Here is a 12,033-nt window from a genome sequence, read left to right on the forward strand (position 1 = left end):
CAGGAGTTCAAGGTCAATCTCAACTATATCCCTAACCCTAAGCCTAACCTAACCCTCTAATTCAGGTCATCTGCAGGTATAACCCTAACACTAACCCAGACCCTAATACAAGGCTAGGCCTAGCAGTAACCTAACCTTAACTCTAACACTAGCCCTAGACCTAACCCTAACTCTAACCTAGCCCTACCCCTAGCCCTAGCCCTTACCCTTATTACTCTTACCCTTACCCTAACCTCAACCCCAACCCCAACCCTAACCCTACCTAAACAGTGAATTCACAGGCAAGTCTGGGATATGTAATACTCTATATCAAAGGAGGGGAAAAAAAAGAGAGGAATAACTTAATGTATATATTTAAAATATGTATTATATGAGTGTAAGAGAAAAGTATTTTTGTGTTTGCTTGTATGTATACATAGTAGGAGGTGTTCAAGGCTAGGCTCTGCTAACAGTGAGTTTGAGACAAGCATAGGCTGCATGAAACCTTATCTAAAAACAAAGACAAACAAACAGACAGACAGAAAACCAGTCCAATTGTAATGTGGGAAGTGGGTTAAAGGGGACCAAAGGAAGAGAGGGAAAAATAACCAAGACCAACCCCCAGAATGCAGTCACAATGTGGTGGGGGAAGACTGGGGTCACCACTGTGAAGCTAGAGACGGTGGGTAAGTCAAGACACCTCATGGAGGCAGAACCAGTAGGACTTGGTAAGGAGAAGTTGAAGTGAGTTGGTCTGATGCTGCTGGTATTCAAATACTGAAGTCTGTACCCCAAGATCTGGTTGCTCCAAGATGAGCAGATCCTCATGTATACCAGCTTTTGTTGTATAAACCTCGTCACTCAACTTATCTGCGAGGTAAACAAACATGTCTATATCCTGTAGCTGGGCAGAGGAGAGGTAGGTGGGGCTTTGTTTCCCAGACTGAGGCAGAGACCAAGGGAAGAAGAAGTGGCCATGGGGTAGGTGGATTGTGAGCGCATGGTCATGAGGACATGCAAGTTGGAGTAGGAGCAGCCCAGGTGGAGCATGGCAAGTAATATCTCTGGGTTACTGACAAGGAAGTAGACAAAATAGTATCGAGGGTTGATATCTGCCCGGCTCTAGTGCTTTAAGACTTATTACACATATAAAGGTTTGTGTCTTTTATTTGGGAGCTAAATGGTCTAAGGTGGGGTAGAAACCCCCAAAGAGTATTCAGCACAAGAAATCAAACTCCTTTCTGCCGTTTCCTTTCCCTCTCCTTTCTGCCGTTCCCTTTCCCTCTCCTTTCTGCCGTTCCCTTTCCCTCTCCTTTCTACCGTTCCCTTTCCCTCTCCTTTCTGCCGTTCCCTTTCCCTCTCCTTTCTGCCGTTCCCTTTCCCTCTCCTTTCTGCCGTTCCCTTTCCCTCTCCTTTCTGCCGTTTCCTTTCCCTCTCCTTTCTGCTGTTTCCTTTCCCTCTGCTCAAGTATGCTTGCACCAGTGGTTCTAGCCGTCCCCTGGCGTCTAAAGCTAAGAGCTCAATATTACAAACCCGATGTCACAAGCCTGAACCTTTCAAGGACATACCCAATTTCCAGATACTGTGGGCAGCTCTACCATATCTGTAGGTCAGATACGGAGAGCAAGACTCAGCTCTGCTGTGTCTACAGTGTGCACTGCCCTGCTCTGTGCTGCAGTTCTCCACCTTGAATGATGCCACTATCTGCACTCATGCAGCCATAACCTAGGGCACATCCTTGAGTCCTCTTGCCTCAGTAACTTGGATGAAATATGTCCCCAAAACTTTCTGTCTCGCCAACATTTCTCAACTCTCTCCTCCTCTACTTCCCTTGCCTTTGTGCCTTACTAGCTTTTCTATCTATCTATCTATCTGTCTATCTATCTATCTATCTATCCATCCACTGAGACTGGTCTTGCTATGTATTCAGGCAGGTCTCCAACTTTCTTTTACCTCCTCCTCCTCCTGCTCCTCCTCCTCCTCCTGCTCCTCCTCTTCCTCCTGCTCCTCCTCCTCCTCCTCTGGAGCCAGTCTCCCGTCACCCAGTCTGGCCTTGACCTCCTTACCCTCCTTGAACTTGTGATCCTCCAGCCTCAGTCTGGGATTATGGATGTGCACCACAGTGCCAGGGATCAACCTCTTTCTTGTTTGGATTGTTGAAATCATCTCAAAACTCCCCTGAAATTCTCTCGGAGGCAGTAAGATATTCTAATTTTGGCTACTGGGTACCTGTGAGCATCTGCTGCTTTCCCAGCGGATGTGGTTGGCTCCTGAGCTCCAGCCGGTCCTTGGGTCCTCTACCACCTCTGCCACAGTGTGGACTCTGTCTCCTCTGTGGCTTTGAGCTTGACTGAGAGCTCAACACTCCCCAAGCAGAAATTGTGGTTTCAACTGTATGGGCCCATGCACATCATCAGTTGCTCCCACCCAGGCACGTCTGACAAACTCCTCCTTACTGTTCTCAACACTGAATTTGTTTTTCATCTCAAAGAACCTCCTTACATATTTCATATCTACTTGTCATCTCCACATGGCTGTCAAACAGAGCTCTAAAGCTTAACATACCATGGATTTTTTTTTTCAGATTCATTTTATTTACAAGTACACTGTTGCTATCTGCAGACACACCAGAAGAAGGCATCAGATCCCATTACAGATGGTTGTGAGCCACCATGTGGTTGCTAGGCATTGAACTCAGGACCTCTGGAAGAGCAGTCAGTGCTCTCTTTTTTTTTTTTTTTTTTTTTTTAAGATTTATTTATTTATTACATGTAAGTACACTGTAGCTGTCTTCAGTCACTCCAGAAGAGGGCGTCAGATTTTGTTACGGATGGTTGTGAGCCACCATGTGGTTGCTGGGATTTGAACTCTGGACCTTCAGAAGAGCAGTCGGGTGCTCTTACCCACTGAGCCATCTCACCAGCCCCACAGATTTTTTTTTTTTTTTTACATTTTTTTTTTTTTGCATGTGATTCCACAAAGCTGTCCTCCTACCTCCGCACATACTGTAGCTATGAGGGTGACAGTCAACATCCATCTGCTTCATTTCTATACTGACACTTTTTTTTTTTCTTTCTTTCTTTCTTTTTTTTTTTCTGAGACAGGGTTTCTCTGTATAGCCCTGGCTGTCCTGGAACTCACTTTGTAGACCAGGCTGGCCTTGAACTCAGAAATCCACCTGCCTCTGCCTCCGGAGTGCTGGGATTAAAGGCGCCACCACATCCAGCTTATACTGACATTTCTAACCTTCTGTCTAATATAGTATAAATTTGGGGAGGGATGAAACAAAGTCTCATTATGTAACCCTGTCTGGCCTGAAACTCTAGTGATCTACCTGCCTCTGCTGAGATTAAAAGTAGTCACAAATGTTATGGTTTCAGACTGGGACAAGGGACTGTGCTGAATATTTTACATATCAAAGCAGACCTGGCCTCCAAGTTCTCCTAGCATCCCTCAGTCCCTATCTGGCTTACCCTACCCCTAATCTTGAATTTTCCAGCTCAGGGGCTGGGCTGCTCTTTCTCCAGAGGCTCTATCTGCTGGGGACAGAATACAATGACAGGGACTGTCTGCAGTAGGTCGGGAGTGTAGTGTGACTGCTTTTCAGTTGGCCTTGGTGTGCATAATTATTCTATTATATCTGACTTTCTTACTTCTTTCTCCTTCTGCTCTGGTGAATTCTGTGAAACTAGATGCTCCTTGATGTAATGATTTTTTTTTTAAAAGATTTATTTATTTATTTATTTATTTATTTAATGTGAGTGCTCTATCTTCATATACACCTGCATGCCAGAAGAGAGAATCAGATTACATTTATAGATGGTAGTGAGCCACCATGTGGTTGCTGGGAATTGAACTAAGGTCCTCTAGAAGAGCAGCGACTGCTCTTAACCTCTGAGCCATCTCTCCAGCCCAATGTAATGATTTCTTCTTCTTCTTCTTCTTCTTCTTCTTCTTCTTCTTCTTCTTCTTCTTCTTCTTCTTCTTCTTCTTCTTCTTCTTCTTCTTCTTCCTCCTTTTAAGATTTTATTTATTTATTTTATGTATGAGAGTATACTGTCTCTGACTTCAAACACACTGGAAGAGGGCATCTGATCCCATTATAGATGGTTGTGAGCCATAGTGTAATTGCTGGGAATTGAACTCATGACCTCTAGAAAATCAGTCAGTGCTCTTAACTGCTGACCCATCTCTCCAGCCCCCAATGATTCTTAAACAATTAAAAATTGAGGCATAGGGGCACAGCACAGCACAGTCCTAATGGCCTAGGCTCATGCTGTGTGTTCTCATCTTGGAAACAATGTAACAACTGCACAATGGTAGTTCCAGATTAATGTTTGACTTGCAAAGAAAGTTGGAAGAAATTATTAGAAAATGAATTAAAGAGCCAACATTGGAACCCCAAGAAAGGTAAAAGTTATTGAAGTTATGAAATAAGCTTTGCACATTTAAGAGTGGTTCCTGGATAAGCAAGTATAGAATATATAAAATCTTATATTAGTAAAACTAAGTCAAAACACTGGGACTCTTAGGATAGCCATTGTGTGCAATGTGCAGAAGCAGAAAGCTAGCAGAACTACTGAGTTAAGGGTTGATTCTTTCTGGCCACTTCCTGGCAGCTTTGCCTAGGTCATTTATCATTAAAGCTTCACAGGAAAATGCAAGTAGCTGAACTCGGAGCTCTGAGCTCTGAAGTATAATAAGTTAAAATTTATTATACTTTAATAAATATATTAAACAGGCCTGGGAATAGGGAAAGCTTAAAACTTCGGGGAACAATTATAATTCTTAATTCTCTGTGGGATATGGTTATTATCTCTCTCTCTCTCAGTTTTTTTGAGACAGGGTTTCTCTGTGTAGACCTGGGTGTCCTGGAACTCACTCTGTAGACCAGGCTGGCCTCAAACTCAGAAATCTACCTGCCTCTGCCTCCCAAGTGCTGGGATTAAAGACATTCACCACCACTGCCCGGCATAGATATGGTTATTCTTTTGACTTTGATTTGGCAATTATTATACAGTGTCTTTTTTTCTGCCTGCTTTTGGAGTACCAATAAGAGACTAGGGTAAGCAAAAGGCAGGAGAGCATGAAAAGAGCAAGCAGAAAGCACGTGGAGAGTGAGGAGACAGTGTGGGGTGTGCATGGAGGGTGTGCGTGTGTGTGAGGAGAGGATGTGGGGTGTGCATGGAGGGTGGGTGTGTGTGTGAGGAGAGGACGTGGGGTGTGCATGGAGAGTGTGTGTGTGTGTGTGTGTGAGGAGAGGATGTGGGTGTGCATGGAGAGTGGATGTGTGTGTGAGTGAAACGAGTGTGCCTGTGGTGTGTGTGTGAGAGGTGTATGTAGGAGAGTGAGAGCTCAAGAAAAGAAAAGTGCGCAGGAGGAGAAAAGCAGAGAGCACAAGAGAATGCAGAGTGTGTGCAGAGAGCACAAGAGAGCAGAGAGTGAGAGAGATGAGAGAGAAACTTTAAGCCTTGAAAAATTGCCTGTCAGCTTATACTCAAAAAATAGCCTGTGTATATTTATCACGCGCCTTCCAGATATCCCTGCCCCCAGTTGAGAACGCATATCCTGTGTCAAGGCTGGACCCTGACATCTTCCCTGTTTAATCCAGACACATACACACCCCTCTCTGTCTGTATGCACACTCTTTCTTTCTTTCTCTTCCTCATCTCCTCTCCCTCCCTCTCCATGGTGACTTCCCAGCCTCCTTCCCTGGGGCCAGTGAACTCATCCAAGAGCAGCTTCCCAATAAACATGCATGTAAAATAATCTAATCTACTTTGAATTGGCTCGTTTCACATGTGGAGAAATAACATATCAACCAACACACTTGGCTGACACATTACAGATATTTGGCTATTTTGATGGAAAACAAAAAACAAAAAACAAACCAGGGCTAGAGAGATGGCTCAGCAGTGAAGAGCACTGACTGCTCTTCTAGAGGTCCTGAGTTCAATTCCCAGCAACCACATGGTGGCTCACCACCATCCGTAATGAAATCTGATGCCCTCTTCTGGAGTGTCTGAAGCCAGCTACAGTGTACTTACATAGAATAAATAAATAAATCTTTAAAAAAAAAATCGAAATCAAAGCCTGTGTTGGTAAGGTAGAAACAAGTGCTAACAACAAGAGCTTGGATGGGGTCAAGCCTACTCATAAGCATGCTGGCGAGGGTGGGGCAATCCACTCACAACCTTGACAGGAGCTTACAGAGACTCAAGCTTTCCAAGGGCAGTCTGAGCATCACTGAGGCTGATGTAATCGCTGACTCAGCAACTCTACCTTTAGGAGATGATGTTTCCTTACACTGTGGACGGACACCAAGGCTTGCACATACAGACAAGTGCTCCACCCTGAGAGGCATCCTCCACATCTAGGGGTTTCTTTGGCAAAACCACTCGTGTTCTGAGAAGTATAACAAAGATGCTTATTGCAGCCCTGTTTATAACAGACGTGAAACAACCTGGTTCATCTGTCAGTGGAGCCCTTAGGAAACCGTGCTATATCTACAATAGAGCACCATACAGCTACTAAATAGGATGAGACACATCTGCACACTCAAGTGTGAAAGAAGCCTGAGACACAGCAAGTGGAATCAACACAGCATAAAGAAACATACAGTATGCCAGCATGTGTGTTGAACAAAAAGATTAAATAAACATGTGTGTATATATATAATATACATATAAAGTATATATTAATACATACATATATGTAGGTATATGTATATTTAGAATGTTTGAGAAAAATTCTGGCCAGTGGTTGCTTGTGGGGAGAATAAGGATTGGAAATAGGGGAAACCTTAGTGGACACTGCATATTCTTACTCTTAAATCTTTTCAATAATTACTAAATTATCTTAAGCAATAAAAGAAGCCAGGCCTGCCAGGCGATGGTGGCGCACGCCTTTAATCCCAGCACTTGGGGAGCAGAGGCAGGCAGATTTCCAGGTCAGCCAGGCAGGGCTACACAGAGAAATCCTGTCCTGAAAAAGAAAAAAAAAAAAAGAAAGAAAGAAAGAAAGAAAGAAAGAAAGAAAGAAAGAAAGAACGAAAGAACGAAAGAAAGAAAGCCAGGCATGTTGGTACACACCTTTAATCCCAGCAGAGAATTTAATCCAGCAGTCTGAGGCCAGCCTGGTCTACACAGTGAATTCTAGGCCAACCAGGGCTACATACTGAGATAGATCCTGACTCAAAAACAGACAAACAAAAATAACAGCTAAGTAATAAAAGAAGAAGTGTCAGGCCGGGTTATGTCTTGGGTGTAGGCTGCATCCTTTCCTACGGCATCCTGCTGTGTGAACCCTGCTCCCATAGAACTCTGTTTACTCCCCTGGGAGAAAGCATTTGTCCAAGGAGTGTAGTGTAGGGCTCTCGGGGGGCATTAAGCAAACAGCCTGCTTTGAGCCGCTTGAGATAACCTGTGCTATCAGGTGACTGACTGGATCCTCTGCAGGCTTTTTGTTGTTTTTCTCTCCCTGCTTTTAAACCCTGAGCTACCTTGGAATAAAAGCTTCAGAGAAGCCCTGTAAAAGACTTTGTAGCAGTATCGCCTAGAATCTCCTGGTTCTGTTGAATCTCAAAATTGACTCAATTCCTCAGCAACTGGCAGGTCTTCATAGATAAAGCATCATTTTATTATGTGGGGACCCCCGAGCTCAATCCCAGCCCCACACAGACAGGGAAAGAGAGTAATGAGGTAACAGGGGTCCTTAAAACTGTTTCTTTGGACAAAGAGCTTTAGCCTGTCTGATAAAACTGCTTAACATAAAACTGTCAAATCTTTTGTAGCCTCTGTATTTCTTGTTTCTCTGTCTTTTATCTATATATGGTATGGGGCAGAGGCTGCATATTTTCTGTTTGCTTGTTTTTCTCGGCAGTTTGTTTCAAAATGGGCAGCTGACCTAGGTGGGAAGCCAGGTGAACGGCAGGGGAGAAAGAGAAAGGACTGGACTGGAGGTTTGGAGTGTGACCTTGATCCTCTTCATGACATGTGGCCCTGGTCCAGTGGACTATGTTCAGAGAAACTTGATTAGAAGTGCTGTTAAGAGCTGCACGGGTGGCTGAAGACATAGCTCCATACTAAAATGCTTGCCCAACACAGACAGGACCCTGAGTCGAATCCCCAGCCCTGCGATATACAGGCATGTAATTTTCTGCGAGTGGGCACAGGCCTGTCATCTCAGCACCTGAGAAGTGGAGGCTAAGACCCCACTTCATCCTCAGCTATGTACCATGCTAGAGGCCAGCCTGGCCTATGTGCAATGCTCTTTCAAATAAGTAAACAAGATTCACACAGTACACAGTATGTCAGGGGCAGACAAAGATCCCTGAGTGTGACTCCAGTCCAAATGGTGGTTCTAGATAATCACTTTCTTCTACAGCCCAGCCCAGCCTTGCACGACGAGTGTGGGAAGATGGTCTTGATTCCATGCACTGTAGGCTGGCTTGACTAGCCATAGTAATAAGGAAACTGCATTGTTAGGCTGGGCTCACAGAGCAGGAGAAAGGGAACGGGTAGAGCTCTGGTGCCTAAGGTTTTCCAGGCTCCAGTGCTCAGAGGAAGGCGAAGTTCCAAGGAGATTTTGGAGAACAGTATGAGGGGCTTACTGTCAGGGATGAAGAAAAGTGACTTAATGAGCAAGAAAACCATCACTCAGCTTCAAGCCTTTCTGTTCCTCCCTACCACACAGGCCTAAGCAGCCGCCGCAGAACTGGGATGATCTCAGCAGCAGAGCACTTGCCTAGCGAGGCACGGCCCTGGGTTCAATCTTCAGCACCAAACATAACAGAGAAGCATTGGTGTCCCTGCTCCTGGTTCCAGGGCTGGACGGCCCCTAACAGGATTCCCTAGCCAGCACCCTCCAGATTCCAGACTAGTCTACACACACTCACAGACCAGCAGAGCTCTTAAAGACTGGGGTCTCGGTACACAAGGTCCCTCTCCTACTCTCTCCTCTGGAAAAGCAAGCCTGAAAGGACTCTCCCAACACACCTGGCACAAGCACAAGCCCCACCCCTGGTCCCCCAAGAAGCCCTTACCTGTGATAGTTCCACTTTCTCCTCCTCCAGAGGCAGCTTGAAGCCAGGAGGCAGCACAAAGCTGCCAAGCCTGGAGAGTCCCCCAGATTCTTCTGTGTTTAGGCCAGCTGTATTAAAATGAACTTTGTTCCCCGAGGATTTGTTCATGGAGATGTTATTGTATACTTGGCTGCAGTTCCCATGGCTACAGGCTCACAGAGAGAAGGGAATGGGTATTCACCAGTGGTTTCTGAAAAATAGGAATTTGACCTCATTTATAGTCAAATATGCAGCAGAAACTCTTGCAAATAACCTAACATAAAAATTACCAGCCGGGTGTGGTGGCGCAAGCCTTTAATCCCAGCACTCAGGAGGCAGAGGCAGGCGGATTTCTGAGTCTGAGGCCAGCCTGGTCTACAGAGTGAGTTCCAGGACAGCCAGGGCTATACAGAGAAACCCTGTCTTGAAAAACCAAAAGAAAAAAAGAAAAGAAAGAAAAAAATAAACAACAACAAAAAAATTACCACCACTGCCCCAGATGGATTCTATCCCTGGTTCAGCCCAAGTACATTATAACTTTGAATTGGTTATCAAGAGATTAACCTCTATGCCAGGCAGTGATGGCGCATGCCTTTAATCCTAGCACTTAGGGGCAGAGGCAGGTGGATTTCTGAGTTCAAGGCCAGGGGCAGAGGCAGGTGGATTTCTGAGTTCGAGGCCAGCCTAGTCTACAGAGTGAGTTCCAGGACAGCCAGGGCTACACAGAGAAACCCTGTCTTGAAAAACCAAAATAGATACATAGATAGACAGACAGACAGTTTTTAAAAAATATATTATAGGGCTGGTGAGATGGCTCAGTGGGTAAGAGCACCCGACTGCTCTTCCGAAGATCCAGAGTTCAAATCCCAGCAACCACATGGTGGCTCATAACCATCCATAACAAGATCTGACGCCCTCTTCTGGAGTGTCTGAAGACAGCTACAGTGTATTTACATATAATAAATAAATAAATCTTTAAAAAATATATATATTATAAAAAAAAATCTGTATATTTGGATTAGTGAGATGCTTCCATAGAGAAAGGCCCTGGGGGCTGGAGAGATGGCTCAGCGGGTAAGAGCACTGACTGCTCTTCCAAAGGTCCTGAGTTCAAATCCCAGCAACCACATGGTGGCTCACAACCATCCGTAATGAGACCTGATGCCCTCTTCTGGAGTGTCTGAACACAGCTACAGTGTACTTAGATATAATAAATAAATAAATCTTTAAAAAAAGAGAGAGAGAGAGAGAGAAAGGTCCTGGCTGGCAAGGCTGCTGGTTCTATCCATGTAACTACTGTGGTTACAGGAGAGAACTGATTTTCACACACATGCATACACACACACACACACAGACACACACACACGCACGCACGCACGCAAGCACGCACGCATGCGCGCATGCACGCACATGCACATGCCCATGAGAGAGAAGGGAGAGGGAGTTTAGAAGTTCAAGATCATCCTAAGCTACACAGTGAGTTTGTGGCAAGCCTGAGTTATAAGAGACTGTCTCAATAACAATGAAACAAACAAAATTCAGTATCATTCACTAAGAACCCAAAGTTGTCTTTCAGAGGGCCACCAGGAATCTACCAAACATTGAACAAAGGAAGTAGTGGTTGTGATTCCTCAGAAAGGACAACACAGTCTAGGGAAGCCTTCAGCAGCCGCTGAAGGCATGGAAGTGCCTCACCACAGGACTTACATGTACTGGGTCTCTAGGATTTGGACGGGGGTTTTGCTCTGCTTAGAGCACTGTCAGGAAGCAGGAATAACTCTGGCTGAACACGGTCTATCTGAAAGAAGAGCAACAGGCCACAGCAGGCTCTCAGGGGCTCCTCTAGGTCAGGCAGATGGGGCCTGGACTTTATCACACATCCTGCCTCTTCTCCAGGGTTTTGCTAATCAGGAGACTGTGGAGCAAACACGTGTAGCTGGACTAAGATAAATGACCCCTCCTTTTGTTGAAGGGCACTCTGTGGCATGACAAAGGCCGTTTTGTAGTATTTGGCAATGGTCAGGGAACATCAAACAATGGCATCGTGCATAGTCTTAAGAAACAAAAACAGCTAGGAATCCTAAAACAGAGCCCGAAGCCCATTTGGTCTGCTTCTTTGTCTTTTGTTTTGTTTTGTTTCTCTAGACAGGCTTTCTCTGTGTAGTCATGGCTGTCCTGGAACTCACTCTGTAGACTAGGCTGGCTTCAGACCCAGAGACCCGCAGGCCTATGCCTCCAGAGTGTCACTCCATCAGGCTCAGTTTGGTCCTTTTGTCAGGAGCTATGAGGTGAAGAGCCCTCTTGTGGGCTTCCTTCTGCGAGGTGAGCACTGACCCACATCTGCAGGCCTAGTCTCACATCTGTCTTTTTTAAAGCTCCAAGTGACTTTCTTTTCTTTTTTAAAAAGATTTATTACTTTTGCATATGTCTGTCTGTTTGGATGCCCTTGGAAGTCAGAGGAGGGTTTTAAACTTCTGGAGCTGGACTTAGAGATGGTTGTGAGCCATACAACTTGGGTCCCAGGCACCAAACTGGAGTCCACTCCAGCCGCGGATTTCTCTGTCAGTGCAGTCACAGAGCACTCTGCCAGAGCAGCAGTGTACAGGCACAGCAGGGAGCGTCTTGTCTGCATTGCCCTTGGTCAGTGGATATAAATGGAAACTGGTTTTGAGTTACTAAGTGAGTTTTGGATCACCCTTTCCAGTAGCATCATCCCTATTCAGAGAAGTTTAGCCCACAAAGTTTAGGGACTCAGTCATCCCTGCTGGGAGACAGCAAGAGTAGCCATTGTCCCATTTTAGAAATTTCTGGGCATCATTTTCATGAAAATGTGGCCCACTGGAAAAAAAAAAAGGTCACTTAAAATATCTGAACACTCTAACAACCACCAAAACCATACATGTCTATATGTAGCACTTGGGAGGCAGAGGCAGGCGGATTTCTGAGTTCGAGGCCAGCCTGGTCTACAGAGTGAGTTCCAGGACGGCTAGGGC

At 45.3% G+C, this 12,033-nt stretch overlaps 1 protein-coding gene across 1 annotated transcript in view; it reads right to left on the minus strand.

The window, feature by feature from the left end:
• Positions 1-9,103, minus strand: part of Tmem219 (transmembrane protein 219) — a 28,682-nt gene extending 19,579 nt beyond the window's left edge. Inside the window, exon 1 of the mRNA XM_029541143.1 lies at positions 9,023-9,103. The gene's annotated coding sequence lies outside the window, so the exon portion shown is untranslated. The remainder of the gene's footprint in view (positions 1-9,022) is intronic.
• Between the last annotated feature and the right edge of the window lie 2,930 nt (positions 9,104-12,033).

Source organism: Mus pahari, chromosome 1 (genome assembly GCF_900095145.1).
Source record: "Mus pahari chromosome 1, PAHARI_EIJ_v1.1, whole genome shotgun sequence".
Lineage (NCBI taxonomy): Eukaryota > Metazoa > Chordata > Mammalia > Rodentia > Muridae > Mus > Mus pahari.